Source organism: Grampus griseus (genome assembly GCF_964374135.1).
Source record: "Grampus griseus genome assembly, chromosome: 9".
Classification (NCBI taxonomy): Eukaryota; Metazoa; Chordata; class Mammalia; order Artiodactyla; family Delphinidae; genus Grampus; species Grampus griseus.
The window spans coordinates 18,007,297-18,027,482 of record NC_139003.1 but is presented as its reverse complement, the minus strand read 5'-3'; the positions used below and the strand labels follow the sequence as shown (position 1 = coordinate 18,027,482).

At 41.6% G+C, this 20,186-nt stretch overlaps 1 protein-coding gene across 6 annotated transcripts in view; it reads left to right on the top strand.

Moving 5' to 3' along the window:
- CALD1 (caldesmon 1) overlaps positions 1-20,186 on the top strand; it is a 181,035-nt gene that overhangs the window by 65,078 nt on the left and 95,771 nt on the right. For 4 of the 6 annotated variants that reach the window (XM_082661737.1, XM_082661730.1, XM_082661736.1 and 1 more), the window contains exon 2: positions 77-168. The exons of the other annotated variants lie outside the window; for them this stretch is intronic. The gene's annotated coding sequence lies outside the window, so the exon portion shown is untranslated. The remainder of the gene's footprint in view (positions 1-76; positions 169-20,186) is intronic. 6 annotated transcript variants of the gene reach the window in all.

Below are 20,186 nucleotides of genomic sequence, written 5' to 3'. Positions count from 1 at the left end.
ATTGTATTTTAAAATATGTAGTTCCACGTTAACTAAAATGTATTCCACTTATGTTTCCATCCTCCTTTTATACCAGGTATCATTAAAAAGTTTCAAGATCATCCAATCGAATTCATAGGGATTGGTGATCAACCAGAGGTTCACAAGTGGACATCTGATTGCTTAGCTGTGAGTAGAGTTTATGTGCTCTTACTGGGGAGGGGCTCTGATCTTAGCAGTTACATGGCCTCTCTGCCTGATTTTCTAAATTCTTGCACCTAAAGATGCATTGTGCGGAACCAAGCTTTCTGCTATGCTCCTCAGAGTTTACTTACCAAGTAATCTAACAAGTTTGGAAGGAATTGTTTTCCTGCTTTGTAATCTGATTTTTTGCTTTATTTTTAATTTTTTCCTGCATATATAATGTCTTAAGCAAAACTGTCCCCAATCAATAATGAAGTTCTCACTTCCCAAGAAGAATGTTGCTGACTTGAGAGAATAGAGAGATGATGAGTCAGTCTTCAGGGTGAGGAAGCTCACCTTTGAACAGACACTGATGATTTCAGGAGGAAATACCCCTCACTCTCAGCAAATCCTGCCTACCTGGGAGAACTTCCACCAGCAGAAGGTCTACCTGGGGAACAGAAAGAGGGAATTTCAGAAGGTAGATGGAGAAGCTAAAGGAAACTTCACTCATTCGCAATTTTTCCAAGGTTGGCTCTAGTAGGGAGAAAAGTTTTGCTATGGCTGCCATAGCAAAATACCACAGACTGGGTACATAGCAGATTTATTTTCTCACAGTTCTGGAGGCTGGAAGTTCAAGATCAAGGTGTCAGCAGGTTTGGTTTCTTCTAAGGCCTCTATTCTTGGTCATCTTTTCCTGTGTCTTCACATGGGCATCCCACTGCCAGCACACATGTTTGGTGCCTCTCTCTCTCTCTCCAACATTTCCTCTTCTTAGAAGGGCAACAATCATATCAGACTAAGACCTACCCTAATGACTTCATCTTAACTTCATCACCTATTTAATGATCTGGTCTTCAAATTTAGTTATATTCTAAGGTACTAGGGGTTAGGACTTCAACATATGCATTTGGGGGGAACACAATTCAGTCCATAATACCCCATCATCTTTTTTTCTCAGTATGCTGATTTTTAGTTTGTTGCACATGGACTGTTCTCCGATTCTCCTCTCCTGAACTCCCTTAGCATTTAATCACTCTTAAAATATTTGGTTTTCCTACAGTGTGTTGTAGCCCTTTGTGCACATCTCTCATTTCCCTATTACATTATATAATTTTTGAAGTTGAAGAGTGTGCCTTTTACATCTTTGGCAGGACTAGAGGAGGTTTTGTAAATGGTAAGCATTTAATAGTACTTATTAAATGACTGAATGAATACATGAATGGATAGATGAGAAGATGCAGTCTCTGAATCTATAATTTATTTGCTTTAAGACTACCTCCAAATGATGATTATTAGTGGTGCATTCTCCTCACTTGCTGCCTGCCCCCCGGCCCCCCAGAGGTGGAAATAAGTCAAAGCTGGAGAGAGGGACTGAAAGAAAGATATGATTAATTGATGGCAGGAGACTTACCTCGCTCCTCAAAGAGTTAGGAGACAGTAAATAGCATGAACCTGCTCCAGATACAGTCACTCTTCTGTGAGAACACTGGGGTGCCAAGAGGGAAGGACAATGAGTTTAGATTGGGACTTGCTAATTTAAGGGCCTGTGAGACAGCCAAGGGTGTGTGTCTAGAAAACAAGGGATATGCAAGTCTGAACCCAGGTGAGAACTAGAGATAGAGATTTTCACAGTCATAACCTATACATAGGAATTAAAACCGTGAGAGTGGATGACGCCACCCAGAAAGATTGTGGAGGGAGAGGAGCAGTGGTTTAAAAATGCACCAGAAATTGCATGTAGAAAGTTTTCCTGCTAAATAACAGGAGAGGGACCCTCCCAAGAGGAAGAAATCTAAATGCTACTTCTAATGAGGGTTTGTAAGAACATGTGTATTAGCTAATGTGGATATCTATCTATTTCTCTCTCCACTTATTCCTTTGGTCCTATTTTATTCCTCCTTCTGTCCTCTCCTTTAGGGGCTATGCCCCAAACCATTCCTGTGGGGCTTGCCCTACCCAGCTTCGCTCCCCTCTAGCTAACTTCACGCATGAGCATGTGTTTGACTCCCCAGCTGCATGCGCAGGGATGTCATACATCAACACTTTACTTTAGGACCATTTTCTTTATCACAGTCAGAGCTGATCAGACTGCACAGTGGGGGAACCCCAGGATTAGACTCCTTAATGTCCAAAGAGACAGAAGGCCGGTCCTTTTTAGGGTCAGGAGGCTGGGACTCCGTTGCCATGGAACATCATCTTGTCTAGACAGTCAGTAAAAGACTTAGTCGGGGGGAGTGTACCTCCTTTGCACTGAACGCCCTCCTTAGTCCATTGTTCCCTGCTGGTCACCCCATACCTCCTGTGCCCTCAAGAAGGCATTGGTGGTATTTTCGTGTTTCATGCCCAGGCCAGAATGGGGGCTAATGAGGCATGGAGAGGCCAGTCCATGAGTTGTGGTGGCCATAACAAACTTCTCCTCTCTGGGCCCCACTATCAAATGTCATTTCTAATCGGGCCATGTTTACCCCAGCACTGAATTTCCCAATTTTTTCCTGCTGAGTTTGATGCAAACAAAATGGGGAAAGCTATTCATTAATTTCTCTTTTATTTTCTAAGGTGTCATTTCTTTTCCTTGCTTGTTTTTCTTTCTCCATTGGTTCTCTTTCTTTAGCAGAAACCCTTGATCTTTCTTTGGATTGTCTGATTATTAGCGGAAGAGGCCATCAGAGGTCTGTAAGTTTCCTCCTCCTCTGCATACTCCCTTCCATTTCTTAAAAATGAACTTTGAGATATCAGATTTTTTCAAGTACCCCTCACTTCCATACTTTCCTCTTGATATTCTTCAAGTTGCCAGGAAAAAGATGCCATTTTTCGCCCAGTTACCTAAAATGCCAATGACACCTGTGTCAGTGATTTTTACATAAATTGCTGTTTGTATAAAATGAGAAAGGAGAAATTCTGAAGTCAAGAGAAAACAGCGCTGCAATCCATGAATGGCCTAGTGGGGTGTTCCAAGTGAATGGTGGCCAGTGGCCAGCAGAGGTGCCTCCCGACTGTGTTTCATTAATTTCAGTCAGCCATAGAATTTGGAGAGAAAGATAATTTTCCTATGAGCATGTAAAAGAAGTGGTTTGAGTTGTAAGCACCTAGCAGGCTTTGCCCTGTTTTAGAACAGCATAAATGGGTGTTTTTATAACCACTGTGGGCCAATATTTTTGGAGTCAGTGGAAGCTCCAGATGGAATGGAAAGAGAAGGGTTTTTTCCCTTCCTCTTTTCTTGAGTTTTGCAGAACAATCCTCCCTGGACACCCTTGACAAAGTGTTCGGTCTCCTGTTTAGTTCAATGTGCCCATACTTGTTATAGCAGGATCTGAAGGGGGTCTTTCTTACACTAATAGTCTTTTCTACAGATTTCTGGTAGTGACTGTAGAATGAGGCTCATATGTGAAAAGATCTTGAATCCGCCTCATCTCACCCTGAGAAGACTTCTCTCAGGTCCTTGTCATGGGGTATAAAGAGGAAAATACGCTGTGAGCCCAAGTGTGGTTAGGAATTGAGGGGACACAAGGAACATGGATTCTCATGGTCTTCCCAATTCTGGAAACTTTCATGATAAGGAAGGTAAGAGGACATTCCAGCATCACCATGTGCAGATTTTGTAATTTTGGCCAAGTGATGGTGTTTCCTTGGCCAGGGAACTGCACCTGGCATTAAAGCCTTAATTGCACCATGGAGAACACCTTCCTGCCTAGCACAGCTATTGATGGAAAGAGGTTGTGTCAGGGTGGGCAAGCCAAGATCAGGGCACAGATAGCAGGGAGAAAAACCAACAGTGGTGCCAGGAGCTCTTGTCTAGAACTCCTTTCCAGACTTTGATTTCAAAAAGCATGAGTGAGTACGCAGTAAAGAGGAAAAACTGATCCTGCTAATTAGCATTCAAACAAAACTATCAAAAGCCTGAAGTTCTAACTGTGACAGGGTTTGTACAGTTCAAGGACACAGACTCAGCTACGTCCAGACTTTGCTTTGGGATGTTCAACAAAACAAAGCTGTAAACATCTTGCACTAGTCCACGCAGCAGTCCTCCAATAGGATTTAAAGGCTCAATCTGGGGGGAAAAGACTGAGACATTTTCCTTCCTACTATTCTCTGTATCCCAAATCCAACTTAATGCCAAATTAAATCTAGGTTTTTTTTTAAATCGACTTTTACTGGAGGAAAAGGCAGAGCTGCATTCCCTGAAACAGCTATTTTAAGGCCCAACTTATTATTTGGGGGTTTTTCTCCTTCTTTTTGCTAATTCAAAACAAAATGTCTATCATTCATGCTAACACCAGCCTTTAAGAGCTGGAGACAAATGGAGTCTGAATATTCACGCCAGCGTGGTACAAATGAGCTGTGATTTCAGGATACTGGCTGTTTCTCTGACAGGGGAAAAGAGAGGTTGACTAGTTTAATATCTTTGGCTGAAAACACTTTGTTCAAGAGGGATGGAGACGGCCAACATTAATAGTGAGTCCTGTTATTTAATGACCAAGAATGACATACTGTGGAATGGGGCATCCTGAGTTTGGGGAAAAGTGTGTTTATCATATCCAGAGGATGCAGAGAAGGAGTGAATACAAACATGCGGTGGTCCTGATGGAAGGAGCTCTTCTAAAAGCATTTTCTCCAAGTTCTTCAAAGAATTCCTCCAATAAGTGTATTATACCCATGATTGTGAATCTGATTCCATCACAGACTGACAAGATTTATAAACATAAAGACATTTGTTATAATGAGAGACTCTGGGTACATATCTACTGCCTCCCCCAGATTGCTGGCTAATGGTTTAGAAGTAAAACGTGCAGTTGTAAGTTGGGGTTGATGGAGGAGGCTTGTGACCCCTTTAGCACCATCTGTCCTTTCTCTTGTTCCTCAAACACACATATTCAGGTCACTTATTAATTCATTCACTCTACAGCTATATATTGAATTGGAACTTCTCCATCCAGGGCTGTATTAGATCTGGGCTGCATTGACAATTCTGGTGTTCCTCCATTCCTTCCTATAAAATGGACTCTTTTTTTTTTTTTTTATTCAATGCAATGAAAATTTAGTGACTCAGATAATATATTCATTGACGTAAATTGTGATTTCTGATACTTTATTTTTCATTGTCCTCATCTTGACAAAGAATCATAATATTTTACATTTCTCTGCCCTCTCATCCACCCATCATTCTAATTATGTGGTTTATAGGCAAAACACTGCAGTGTTTTGTAATTCTGCTTTTCTGAAAATCTCTTTGAAGAATGATGCTTAATAGCTCCCTTCCTTATTTGTTTCCTAAATTCTGGTTTTCATGAAGAACTTTTTAGGGGGTGAACGTAACTGTAGTATCAAAATAATTGAAAATTAAGAGCCAAGTAAGGGTTTGTGGCATTTTTATTGGAATACTCATAAGAATCAAAGGTGAGAGACCCAAGGAGAGTCACCATGAAACCAGTGGCCCTTAAGCCACAGGGCCCCTCACTTGAACAGACCTCTGCCACACCCCTGCCTAATTTTTTACATTTAACATTGCATTCTCTTTCTTAAAGGCCTCCCAAGTAATTTTCAGGTCCTACAATATCTGAGTCTGCCCTAAGATTGACACAAACATATAATCTTGGATGATTTTGCTTCCTGTCTAAAACTAATTAAATGAAAAAGCAAAGAAATAGTCAAAGTGTGAAGTGATGTAATTTATTTTTTTAAGGTTTTAGGACAAATTCAGCTTATTTTCTAAAGTGAACCTCGCTTAAATGAAATAATAGATCAGTTTGCCAAAGCCCAAATGAATATAAACAGGAGATTGATTTTTATTTCACTAATAAACGTCAAATATGGACTCACCCTAACATCAAGCAAGCCAGATCCTCCTGGCAGGAAACAGCTTCTAGTCAGGGGCATTTGTAGAGGAGCATAGATCCTTCAGGGAGTCACATGATCATTTCATCAACGGGGTTCTCGCCATAAGCTACCTCGTAAATATTATGCATTTACAGGTCTTGTGAGACGTAGCATAGTGTTGTGATTAAAAGCACAGACTCTAGGGCTAGGCTGCCTGGATGTAAATCCTAGCTCTACTATTTGCTAGCTCTGTGACCTTGGGCAAATGACACACCTGCTCTGGGCCTTAGTCTTTCTATCTGTAAACTGGAGACAATAAGGATTGTTATAAAGATTTAAACTGATATTTATAAAGTTCTTAGAACTGTGCTGGGTACGTAGTGCGTGCTCTATAACCATTGGCTAACTAAATAAGCTCCATCTAGAGTGCACTAACATGAACTCACTTGTAAGTTTATTCTTGTAAGTCCTCACAGCGCCTAGCCTGACACATGATAGCCATTAAGGAAGGACTGTATAAATCAGGGGTCACAAACCAGCAGCCTGAGGCCCACACTGACCTGCAAATGTGCTTCCTTTGCCCGGCATGGTTTTCTTAAAATTTTGAATTTGAATTCTTTTAGGGATGCATGCATCCTCCATTTCTCCGTAGGCCACCACTCCCCAAGTTTGTCATCCCTGGTGTAAATGAGTGAACACGTAATACATGAGCACTGCTACAGTTAGCGGCAGCTCTATGGCTCATTGGAGTAGGCAGGTGGAACCAATGAGCCATTTCCACTCCCTGAGGCCCTACCTGATTAGTCTACCCATTCCTATTTATATACTAGATGTCACAGAACAGAAATAGAAAATGGGATAATTTGAATAAGTACCTTCATGAAGCAGAGATGTGCACTGCCTAATATCACAAGATCATTTTCATCACAGACGGAGTTAACAAAGGCAATGTCAGCCATGGCCAGCTAGGTTATGCTGCGGTCAGGGACAACTCAAAATTTCAGTGACTTAAACAACAAAGGTTGGTCACACATGCTTTCTCTGTAACCCTGGATAGGCTGGAGTCTCTGGTCCACATCATTGCCATCCTTACTTGGGGACCCCGGCTGAGAGCTGCTATCTGGAAATATTGCTGGCTACCATGGTAGAGAGAAAAAAAGCTCTGAAGGGTCTAATATCAACAATTAAATGGTCTGCCCCGGAAGTGACATGACACTTCTGCTCACAACTCATTGGCCAGAACTAGTCACTTGGCCCCAGCTGACCACAAGGAGGCCCAAAGTACAGTTCTGTAAGGTGCCCAGAAGGGGCAAAACAGGAACACGGGGCAAACAGCACTAATGGCCAGAGCTGTGGAATTTTGGAACTTGGGTTTTTAGGCCAGAAGCTTTTCAATAAGTTCAACTCAGCAGCCATTCCCATGCACCTATAAAGGCAGAGCAAAGCACCCGGCACTGTGAGGGGATGTAAGAGGAGATGGTTCAACTCAGCAGCCATTCCCATGCACCTATAAAGGCGGAGCAAAGCACCCGGCACTGTGAGGGGATGTAAGAGGAGATGGCAGACCCTGACATTAGGCAGCTTCACGCTTGCTCAAGAGAAAGAGAGGTTATAAAGCATTTGAATAACAAAGTCATATAGTATTGACCGTCAAAAAGAGCAGTGCCAACAATGCTGCAGAAGTTGAAAGCGAGGATGATTCTGGAATAAAGATAGGACTGAGCTACACTCTAGAAGGATATATGGGATTTGCAGGAGGAGTGGAGGGCACTTCAGGTTACAGGAGAGAGGAAACAGGGACAGAGGCCTAGAGGCAGAAATACCAGCTGGATTGTAGCAGAACTAAGGAGTTGGCCTGGCTGTGAGTTGTGTTTGCACGTGAGTGTGAGTCAGGAGAGGCATTGGGTACAGTGGAGCCATTCCATGGAGGGCCTCCGAGGTCGACAGGAAAACAGGATGGTGGTGTGTGGGAGAAGATCATCCCTCCTCACTAACCCGCTTTGTAACCTAGGCACCTAAACCTTCCAGGCATCAGCTTATTCCCCAAACCAAGAGTCATGGATGCCCAACCTTCCCAGATCCCCAGGGCAGTCACTGAATGGAGACAGTAGTAAACCTCGGGTCGCTCCTGTTTCCAGTTTCAGGCATATTTGATCGCTCATCCTGCTAACAAAGAATATTCAAGTTCAAGTGAAACAGCCTCTCATTGCTGGGGTCAGTTCAGCCCTTCTGCTATGGAACATCTGTTTTTGAAATTCGGCTGAGACCCTGACTTAAATCTGATTAACTTAAAAAGCAGCAAGAGAACATCTTGTTTTCATGAATGTCCAGGGGCTGTGTGTCAACAAATTAAAGGTCTGTTTGCGGTATTCAAAGTAGAAAAGCTGGTCGTGAGATATTCTGCCACTGGAGTAAATTTATTACGGGCTGTTCATTTCTTGGAATCATGAACCAAAATTTGAAAAAACAAAGTGGACCACCTACATTTAAATCAGCAAATCTCTGCTTGATGGCGGGTGAGAAACATGCTTTTGTTGTCAGAAGGTCACTGAGCTGGATGATTTCTAGAAAGATGCCCTCCACTTTAGCCGTGTGAAGTTAATATCTTAAGTGGCTTCCCTGTGTCTATATCAATTCCAGCAGATAGTATCTCATAGGTCATTATTTGTACATTACTTACACAGGATCTGGGGTTGGAGAGAAAGGGTGAGAATAGTTCACCATCCCTCAAACCTGACGAGCTACTTTACTCTTCATTCCCTTCTTTAGGACAGAAAAGTAGAGAAGAGTTCGATTTATCAGCACCTAGAAGAGCATGTGCCTGGCAAATAGATGTTGATATATATTTAATAAATACAAACTCCAGTCTCATACGTTTATGTTCCCTTTATGAATGCATGTCTGTAGTGTATTAATATCATTCTTGTTTGAAAAAGCTATTACTGCTTATATCGTATTTTAACCCAAAGAAAACCATTAGTCACTCCTGTAGTTCTCTCATAGCAGCTTGTATTTTTCGTTCCTAACCCTTGTCGCAGTTTGTATTTTATTTATTCATTGCCTGTCTCCACCATCAGACTATAAGCATGGTGAGGGCAGGGTAGTTGCATTCACAACTTATTTGCTACACCCAGTAAGGTAGCAAATGGCACTTCATAAATGTTTGTTGAATGTGTTTATTGAAGTTATCGTTGTGATGATGGTTGTAGAGCCTTTACCACTCTTGAATATATATGAATTTAAACACAGTGAAGAAGACATTAGGGCTTAAAATGCAGTTGAATGTGGAGAGGCTTTTTGTGTGATGACACACTCCCATTCATTTGGCCATACACTCTCTCTCTTTTTTTTTTTAAACATCTTTATGGGAGTATAATTGCTTTACAATGGTGTGTTAATTTCTGCTGTATAACAAAGTGAATCAGCTATACATATACATATATCTCCTCCCTCTTGCATCTCCCTCCCACCCTCCCTATCCCACCCCTCTAGGTGGTCACAAAGCACCGAGCTGATCTCCCTGTGCTGGGCAGCTGCTTCCCACTAGCTATCTATTTTACATTTGGTAGTGTATATATATCCATGCCACTCTCTCACTTTGTCACAGCTTACCCTTCCCCCTCCCCATGTCCTCAAGTCCATTCTCTAGTAGGTCTGCGTCTTTATTCCCATCTTGCCCCTAGGTTCTTCATGACCTTTTTTTTTTTTTTAGATTCCATATATATGTGTTAGCATACAATATTTGTTTTTCTCTTTCTGACTTACTTCACTCTGTATGACAGACTCTAGGTCCCATACACTCTCTTGAAGGTCATGGTGGGATGGGTTGGTCTAACCATCTCTATGTTCTCAACTGAAAGTTGTCAGCCCACATCTGCCATGTAGCTGGCCAAGATTAATGTCAAAGCACATGGCAATAGTTTAGGATTTTTTTTTTTCTCTCAAATAGTTAACTCGTTCCTGGTAGAATTAAACCTATGACATTAGCCTTATTAGTAATAAATTTTGATCCAGCAAGCTACGTGGTAGAGGCAGTACAAGGATTACAGTCAGAAAGATATTTCAGGTGTCTGATAGGCATATAACTTAATGTGCTTGTCTGGTGGTCACTGTTGACCTTTCTGATGGTCAAGCAAAATACCAACACTTTAGCTTGAGTGGGAACAAAGTGGATTCACTTGCTCTATTTTACTTTGGCTGCCTGTGTAGACAGCGTTGAAATGGGACTGACTTGTGGGTTCTAAAGAATCTCAAGAGAAATGCTCGTTCATTTAGAAGAGGTGCAATTCCACATTACTTTCTTGCTTTGTATACTTGAAAACATTCCCAAAGAAACAAAGTTGGATGCAGCAAAAATAATGGGAGAAAAGAAAAATAATACTCTGAATTCTGAACAATTCTACTTTAATAGGTTGATCTGTCTGCCAGCTGGCCTCAGTGTTGACTACTTGTAATATATACTTTTGGTAGGCCGCAAGTAGTTCTTGGAACTGTTTATATTAGATTGCAGAAACTTAATTATTCTAAAATTGGCAGGACTCGCTTCGGTTACTTAATACAAAGTTGCTTAGTCATCTCTATACATGGTGTGGACAGCATTGTTTAAGTGTGAAAAATTGGGAAATGCAAATGTGCTCCAAAGAGATTACAGGTCAGGTAGAAAAATAAGAAGGTATAGTTGTTTCAAGATGCTTGGCAGGTGTTTGCCACATGTTTTAATTTGACAAGTTAGGTGACTGTTGAGTTGAAGTCCTTGATTACAAGTATTTTTCCATTTTCTTTGTGGATTTTGTCAGAAGTAAAAAGCTGCTGCTGCTTGTTAAATCATATTCTAATCCTACATTTTGCAAAGTACACGTTTCCCAGCAAGTGTGTGAGGAACTCTAGAATCAACCATTGGAATAGCTTTTCTGTTTTCCGAAACAAACAAAGATGTCATTTCAAGCCGGTCATCACAAAGATCCTTCTTTTGAATCTTCTGATTTGAACACTTTTCTTACTGTACTTTAACTACTGCCTTCCAAGTGCAATACAGATTTATAGAGCTTCAGCAAGGAAAGAGGCAGGCAAAATGAGTTTCTTCCATGTATTTTAGAGTCTGAGGTGGCGCCAGAGGTCTCCAGTTTTTCCAGGAATGCCCATGGCAACCTCACACTCTTCCTGTGACCTGGGCAGGGGCTCCTAAGAGAGATGGTGAGAAAAGATAAAGGTCCTGTAGCCAATGGGTAGTGACACCAGGCCTGGGAGGGTAGGTTCCCAAGAAAACATCCAGAACAGGGCCTTATGTTTCTAATTACTGAGCATGGTTACAGAGTAAAATCAGGCAACACTTTTTTAGACTGATGGAAGCATTTAAATCAGCTCTGAATGTCAGTGTTTTCTAATTATGATGGAGGAGTGGCAAGGCATCTCCAAAGGCCTTGGAAATTTGGGGCGTTTCAGTTCAACCCTAATTCTCTTCTTTTCTTATTCAACATATGTCTTCTTTGTCCTTCTTTTTCTTTGAAGGTCCCAGAACAGACTGATTCCCTCAGTTACAAATGTCTGATACCCCTCTTTCCTGAAAACAGAATGTCTTTCTAAGACCAGTTTCTTTTCCACTAGAAGAAAACAACTGCAACTACAAATCACAGTATAAAATAGAGCTTCCTGGTGAACCACCATCCCCAAGGTTACTAAGAGCTCAACTGGAGGCATGGCCTTTTGATCATGTCTTAGCCAAGTTCATCTGTTTACCAATGAAATCCAAAAATAAGCAATGCCCCGGAATCCATTTTAATTCAAGTGTGAACTTAGTGCTGACTATAAGGAAAAATAGTCAAGAACTTTGAGGGATCACAAAAATGAGTAATAACCTCAAGGAGATTATAATCTTCTAGAGAAGACATATATATACTTAGTCATTAAAATACCAGCTCCAATAATATAGGTATCAGTACAAACTCTTATCAGTGAGTACAAGGTTCAGAGATCCTGTAGTCTCATGCTAGTCTTAAGCAGGCCTGCACTGTGAGCCATTTCTTACTTGAAGGAAAGTCCAGAAATTCCCAAACTAACAAGTGGGTGAAACTACCATGTAAATGATTCATGTGAAAGGAAGGAGGAAGAAGTCTAGGCACTTTTCAATTTATTATTTAACTTCTTTGCAGATTTACATGTTTAAATTGTGTATTATGTCCAAAGACATAAGGGATGATGTCCCTTGGTTTGGTTTCAAAGCTTATCGTCTTAGATTATTAACTCCCAGAAGATAGTCTCTAACTCGCTTCCTACTTCCAGAACACAATAAATGCATTTGATGATCATGATGAATAGATGTTTAATAACTTACTAGGGAATAAATAGTCCCTGATCGTAAGAGCATGTCCTCCATGTGCAAAAATGTTGCCAGTAACAGAGTACCTCTAAGACATACCTTTGCATTGTTCCCAGCAGTGTAAATGGATTTGCATCCTGCCATCTAAACTCTGTCACCTTGCTAATGTCTTATATTAGCAGAATATCTGGCTAAGGCTCTGGATCTTCTTGTTGATCACTAAATTGGAAATATTAGATGAAAAACCAATCACAAGGAGCAGACTCACGGGTTGCTGATATTTTTATAGCCGAGTAGACCAGAAAGGCCAGAGTCATGCACAAGTAAAACTACCGTTATGTAAAATGTAATGACCTCTGTACCATGTCTATAACCGGTAAAGACCCATGGCCTCCGATCTTTTGTTCCAAATAAGCCACTCTTAGGCCTTGTTATGCAACTCGAAGTGTGATCTCTCCTCAGACAGTATCTCAGCTTCTTTTGCATTCACTGAGCATTCATTTCATTTCTCAGTTGCAAGTGTGCTCAGAACAGCAAGATTGCAGATCCAAAAGACCCTCCATAGGAGAACAAAGAAGTTACTAATGAGAGGATTAAAAAAGCACATCCGTGCTTTGAAAGGCTGACCCTACCATACCCCTCACTGTATTCCATATTCTGTAGGAGATTGTAAGGTCTTTGAAGACAGACACCATGTCTTACACATCTTCATGTCTCTGAACTGCATAACATTACTTTCCGTGGTAAAGTCATTTTGTATTAGGAGTTGGAAGGCTTCACAGGGGGGCTGTCCAATAGAGCTTTCTGTGATGACAAAAATGTTCTCTGCATGGTCTTGCATGGAAGCCACTAGACACATGTGGCCACAGAGCACTTGCAACGGGGCTGGTGAAGCGGAGGCACTGAATTTCTAATTTAATTTTGATTAATTTAAATTTAAACTGCCTCATGTGACAACTGACAACCATATTGGGCAGCACAGCCTTAGGATCTCAAAAAATATCTTTTCACTACAGCCCTAAACAGATGGCTATTTCACCTCTACCTGACTATTTCCAGTAATAGGGGTTTACATTTTCTCAGCAGCCCTACCCATTGTTGAATAGTTCCATTGGGGTCAGGATCCCACCCTGATGTGACATCAGAATTAACCTCTGTTATCAGGCATGCATTTAGAAAGCACATTTATGAATTCTTTAAGCATAGCTATGCATTTATTTTCTTACCTGGGTGTAAGAAATTTCTTACAGATTGGTGTAGAATTTCTGTCTGTGGTAGGATTCGCTCCCATGCCTTTTGATGCTTTTTCTCTTCCTTAGGAACCAAGAGAGCAGCAGTGACCACGTGCCTTTTCCGATTTGATATGTTCTGTTCTGTGTCTTTCGGCCTAATTATCCTGGAATTTGCCAAAGAAAAGAATTTCAGACTCTCGAAAAGGGTGCCAAAGGAACCGTGTTCCAAATTTTCACTTCTCTTGCTCTTCTAAGAAAACTTTTCAGGTTGGCTTAGAGATTGGCCTAAATATCAGTCCTGCTTTTCCACTGATTGGTCATGGTTAAGGAACTGATACCAAAGCCCTATTTGTCTCAGTCTCCTTTATTTAAATAGAGGTGAATCTACTTTTCTTACTTGGGAGGGTCAGTGATAGCCATGGGGTTTTGAACAACTTAAAGTGTTCCAAATGGGTGGTAACACTTGGAGATGACACATAAAATCCCTAAGTGTGTGGTCTTCCCCAGTGTGGAAACCAGTGTAGACAAACACCATTCCTTCACAAATCTAACATGCCCAGTACCTGCTCCTCCTAAGGTGGAAGAGAGGCCACAAAGACATTGACTTTTGTTACATTAAGTCTTTCCATTCTCCTGTTTGGCAAATGGAGAAATACAAGTAGAGAGAAAGTAATGATAAAAGACTGAGCAGGGGAGGAAAGAAAGAACAAGCCATAACCTGTTAACCTGCTCTCAGTAGGGCATTGAGTTCTAGATTCCAGTGATGAGAGAAAAGAAACAACTTGAGAAGGCAGAGCTCCTCAGGTTGATCCCATTCATTCTTATTTCTGTGTTGCTGGTCTTGACACATGTGTCTCGGTGATTGCATTTTTTTTAAGTAGCACAGATTTTTGGAACAAAGTGGCGAAGGTTGAGCTAAAGTTAAGTCCAAATGGTATGTTAGAATCCATGTGTTTATTTGGTTTTTGATTCCCAAATGAACAATTTAGCTGAGAAAAGAGCAAAGCAGGTTGATAAATTGATTTTTTTTTGAAAAAGACAAAAGTTCATTTTCTGTAGTCAGAAAGAAAACACTGCCAGATTTACTGCCACTACTGCAAATGTGGGTTTATATAACTTTTGAGATTCATATATAGTCTATTACCAAGGTCTTTAATTAACTTTGTAAACACTGATCAGTCAGTAAAGTACAGAGATGAATCAGCTTGAGTTACATTTTCCACTCTCAGAATGGTAAAATCGAGAATAAAAATCCAACGGTTCAAATCAGCTGCAATTCCTGAGTGCCTGCTATGTCGCAAGAGTGAAAAGATTTTTTAAAAGACTGTATCTATTTATAAGATACAGAATCTTAAGAATGAAAGCATGTGGAAAGTAAAATATAGGTAACATATTTAAGTAGTAGTTAGAACAACTAATAAGCAGTGGCAAGGCAGTAGGTTATTAATTACCAAAATGAATGATGGATATTCAAGTAGTGAGATATCACTACCAAACTAGAGTCCTCAGGAAAGGCATGAAGGCAGTGAAATCTGAGCCAGAAATGCACAACTGAATACAATATGGACAATGAAGAGGATGGGGCTCTCACTCCAGATGGATGGAATGGTATGAATAAAGGAGCAGAGGTAGAAAATTATATGACACATTTGAGAGGTAATAAGATAATTTTATCTAGGGCGCCATGGGATGATCAGCTTGAAAGGAAGGTTAATGCTTTCTAAATCAGAAAATTAGAAGAGAATGCACAGAGGTATCCAAACATTCAAATGTGGAAAGAAGGAAACATGTATATGCCATGTGTGATGAATCCATCTTTGCTGGATTGGAGAGCAGATACAGAACCGTAGTATTACATGGAGTAGGATGGAACCTTGGACGTTATCTGTCCAACCACTTCATTTTACAGAGAAGAAAGGCTCAGAGAGGGTCATCCCATGTCTCCTAAGTCTGAGTCCAGGTCACTGTTTGTGGAGTGGGCAATTTAAGGATTGAGGTGAGTGAAGATAATTTGAAGAGCAGAGGTGGAGAATCTGCTGGCGTGTGTTATACGCAGAAATCACCCGGTACATACAGGATGAAGAGAGGCATCACTGAGTTGCAGTGATGGCCCAACTGAAGTTAACATAAACCTTTAGGATAGACAAAACATGGTCCCTGACTTTCTCCCACAAAGCCTTGAATCTCAAGAACAAAAACCAGAAAGCAAATGATGGGTGTGATCCAAGGTCGAAGATGGCTATGATCTGCCTGGTAGAAGTTTAAAAGAGCAAGAAAGTCTGAAATAAAAGTTCCTGGAAGGCAGGAACCTTTTCAGTCTTCTTCACCATTATATCTCCAGTGCCTAGAGAGAACCTGGCACATAGTAAATGCTCAGTAAATGCTCATCGAAAATTGATGGTATAAATGTTTTTGTGGGGGGCTTCATGGAAGTAGTTGGACCATGTAATTTTACAGTGGGTATACAATGATAACTAGTCAAACGGGGATCTAATAACAGTTATCAGTGTTGAAAGACTAGAGTTCCTTGCAATAACAGAGAAATTCTTATGCTGGAGATGAGGGCACAGTGGATAAGAGGAGGAAAGTATAAAATGAAGAAGCACTAAAATTTCAAAGAAAAGTATGCAATGAAGCGGTCCAGATATGATCATCCTAGTTTAAGAATCTTACAAGAAGTAACAATAAAATAACAGAAGTTTAATAAACATTTGCAAGGTTTAATTTAGTTATCTCCCAGACATGATAATTCTCTGAACTAAACCAAATAGGTTTGAAATTGAAGAGGATTGAATAATTTTTAAGATCACTTCTTACCTGAGTTTAAATGATCCAATGAATTAAACTGGAGATCACTGACAGTAGTCTTCTCAGAATTTCTCAGTAGGAGGTGGGGGAGGGAGGCACCCTTACCTACTTCCTGAAAGGGAAAACAATTCCTAGAGGGGAATAGTGGGTTAGTTCAAGAATATTATTGTGGTTAAGAGCACACACTTTGAAATTCTTTAAAATAGGGATTATAATGGCTACCTCACAGATTTATTATAAAATAGATAGATAAAATAAGAACACATATTTTTAAATGGCCCAGCAGAGCTACCAAGCCACAAAATGACATGGAGGAAACTTAAGTGCATATTGCTAAGTGAAAGAAACCAGTCTGAAAAGACTGCATGCTCTGTGATTCCAACTACACAACATTCTGGAAAAAGCAGAGCTATAGAAACAGTTTTAAAAAAGGCAATGGTTGCCAAGGGCTGGAGTGGGGGAGGGAGGAAAGGATGCCTCGAAGGAGAACAGGGACTGTTTAGGGCAGTGAAACTATTCTGTCTGTTGCTGTAATGGTGGATACGTGACATTTTGCGTTTAGCAAAACCCATAGAATGTACAATACAAAGTGTGAAACTTAATGTGATCCATGGACTTTAATTAATAATAATGTATTGATATTGGTTCATTAATTGTAACAAATGTACCACTGCAAGATTTTAATAATAGGCTGTATTAGTTTGCCAGGGCTGCTGTAACAAAGTACCACAAACTGGGTGGCTTAGAACAGAAACTTATTTTCTCACAGTTCCAGAGGCTAGAAATCAAAGTGTCAGCAGGGTCCCTCTGAAGACCCCAGGGAAGGGTCTGTTCAACAACTCTCCCCCAGCTTCTGGTAGCCTCGGGTGTTCCTGGCTCTCCATATTCTCATGGCATTCTCCCTGTGTTTCCACATTATCTTCCCTTTGTGTATATCTGTCTCTATGTCCAAATTTCCCCTTTTTATAAGGGCACCAGTCATACAGGATTAGGGCTATCCTAATAACCTCATCTTAACTTGCCACATTGCACAGACACTATTTCTAAATAAGGTAACATTCTGAGGTGCTGGGGATTAGGACTTCAACATATCTTTTGGTGGGGAATACACATTTCAATGCAAACACAGAAAAAGCTGGGCGGGGGTGAAGGAGAGGGAATATATGGGTACTCTGTACTTTATGTTCAATATTTCCTTAAACTTAAAACTAAGAAATAAACCCCATTAATTTTTTTAAATGGTTTAAAAAAATGCCTCAGCACATAGCACATATTCAATTAATGTCGGTTACTTTTGGAAATTGCATTAACTTATTCAGGGTCCCTGACAGAATAGATTTTATTCTTGATGCATTCCAAGACCAATACTGGCACTGCCCTGAAATCCCAAGGACTTCCTCCAACCCATTCACCATTCAGTTTATGATGATTTGAAGATAGATAGAGCTTAGCTTTCTCTACAAATTTCTCCCGCCAATAACAGAGTACTGGCCTGCATGCCACCACTTCCTGCCTCGACTGTATTTACACCTGTGTGCGTGTGCGTGCCCACACATACATGCACATACACACATGCACACACAGACACACCCACACACACACATGCACACCCACATACACACCTAAGAGGGCTTCTTACCTGCCACCAACCCTGTCCCAAACAAAAGCAGAAACAGTAGGTCTCCTTATAACGTTGTCACAGAAAATAACTCTAGTGAGGGCCACATGCCCATAAAGGAAAAAGAAAAAAGCTTTGCAAATATAAAACATAGTAATAGTTAGAATTCTTGATTGAAAGATGCACATCAGAAATTAAACTCAATTTTTTTTAAGAATCCTAGATTGGATTTAATAAATAGATTTTAATTCCCAATAGAGGGAGGGAAAGGGAGAAGGAAAAAAAAAAGTATCAGAGAATGAGACAAATAAAAAGGGAAATGACAGAAGAAATATTGATAAATATCTCCCCCTCCCCGCAAAAGAAGCTGAGAGGGAAAAGTAGCAAGAAGGATAGGGAAGGGAGGAAGCTTCAGGATGTCCTGGCGTGGAGGTGAGACCCAGGAGGTCCACTCACGGCACCATTCAGCTGGGCCACGGGCTTGGTGGTGTCATTACCCAAAGGAAGGGCAGCGTGTTAAGTGATTTGAAGTCTCTAACATCGACTTATTACTTAGTTGCAGTAGCATAGGCATGCCCTGTTTCAAGAAAATCTGATATTTGAGAACCCATATTGAAAAGACAGGTATATCAGAAGGTAATTGTTCAACTGCCTTTGTAAAGCGCCTCTCTTCCTTTGACAAAAGGAGTCACATCAGGGTTCTTTCAATAGCATGTCTACAATCACCCCAGCCCCAAAATTTGGGTTTTCATAAAACTTTTCAAGAACCCATCTGTCACATTCATTGGTACATACATCCCTTTGCCTGCGTTTCTCTTTCAGGCTACTCTGTCCACTTGTGACACTCGTGAGCTTTACTGTTTACGGAAGCTCTCTGCCTTGACATTTCATCACTTCGTTGATGGAGAGTTTGTTTCCTATCCAATGTTAATGGAAGGAATTCAGCATTGACTGGGGGTCGGGGAAGAAATGAGAGATTACTAGCTGAGGCCATGGAAGCTGCTGCTCCCAAAAGAGGGGGAAAATCACTTACAATTCTCCCCAGACATGGCTCGCCTCGCTTAGGAACAGTGCCAGAGAGGTTCAGAGAAGCTCTGTGATATAAAGGGTGTGAGGATTAAGGAAGACCTCTGCTCCATCCTGGTGTGAGACCAACAAAGAGCCATTTTCACAAGCACACACATCTTCCCACTCACAGACACAACACACACACCCCAGCAGAGAGTCATCCCACACCGCACGGTACACAGACGTGCTTTCTCTTCTGCCTCAGGTACACCCGCCACATGTCCACCAAGCAGAACCCAGAAAGGCACCGTCTATGTAGATGCTTCATATAGCGCTCACTCCCTCTCTCCCTCCCCGTCAGTGCCTCACGTACACACTCAGCAGCATTCCATGAGTAGATAACTGGTTGGGTAGAGTTTCTTTCTTTTTTTTTTTTTTTTTGCCGTACGCGGGCCCTCACTGCTGTGGCCTCTCCCGTTGCGGAGCACAGGCTCCGGACGCGCAGGCTCAGCGGCCATGGCTCACGGGCCCTGCTGCTCCGCGGCATGTGGGATCCTCCTGGACCGGGGCACGAACACGTGTCCCCTGCATTGGCAGGCGGACTCTCAACCACTGCGCCTCCAGGGAAGCCCGGGTAGCGTTTCTTTATGGTTGAGGAAAAAACACCCGAGTAAGTAATAAAAGCTGAGGAGTAGGAGGAGGGAACGGGGGGGGGGGGGCGGGGGAAGTTGCGTGGGTGGAGAGCCAGTGAGCGTGGCCGGCCACAGTGGCCACACGGTGTTAGTCAGCATCACCTCCCCTGAGTGCTCCAAGGTGCTGCTGGGCTCGGCCGGCCGTGTGCATCTTCGGCCTGCTTGCGGATATTCGTTTCACCGCTCATTGGCACCTGCACCAGAGGTACAGGCTGAGCAGCAGCTGCCACTGCTACCAAGCAGCCAGCATGACTCCTCGGCTTAATGAGGTTGGAGCAAGACCCAGAGGCTTAGAGGCTGCTCTTTAAGCTGCTTGGATAAATTAAGAAAAGTGAAATTGTTTGCTTATAGACAGACCTCTTTCTCCCATTTCTGTTTGCTGTTGCTATAGTTATTCCAGAAGTGGTTTATATACAACAAAAGACTTTACTGAAGAAAGGAACGAGAAGCCTTTGCTCTCACTGCACCCAGGGTTCAAGTCATCGAGGTTTGGTCCCACTGCCCCCAGGGCTGTCCTCATGCACCCTGCACTG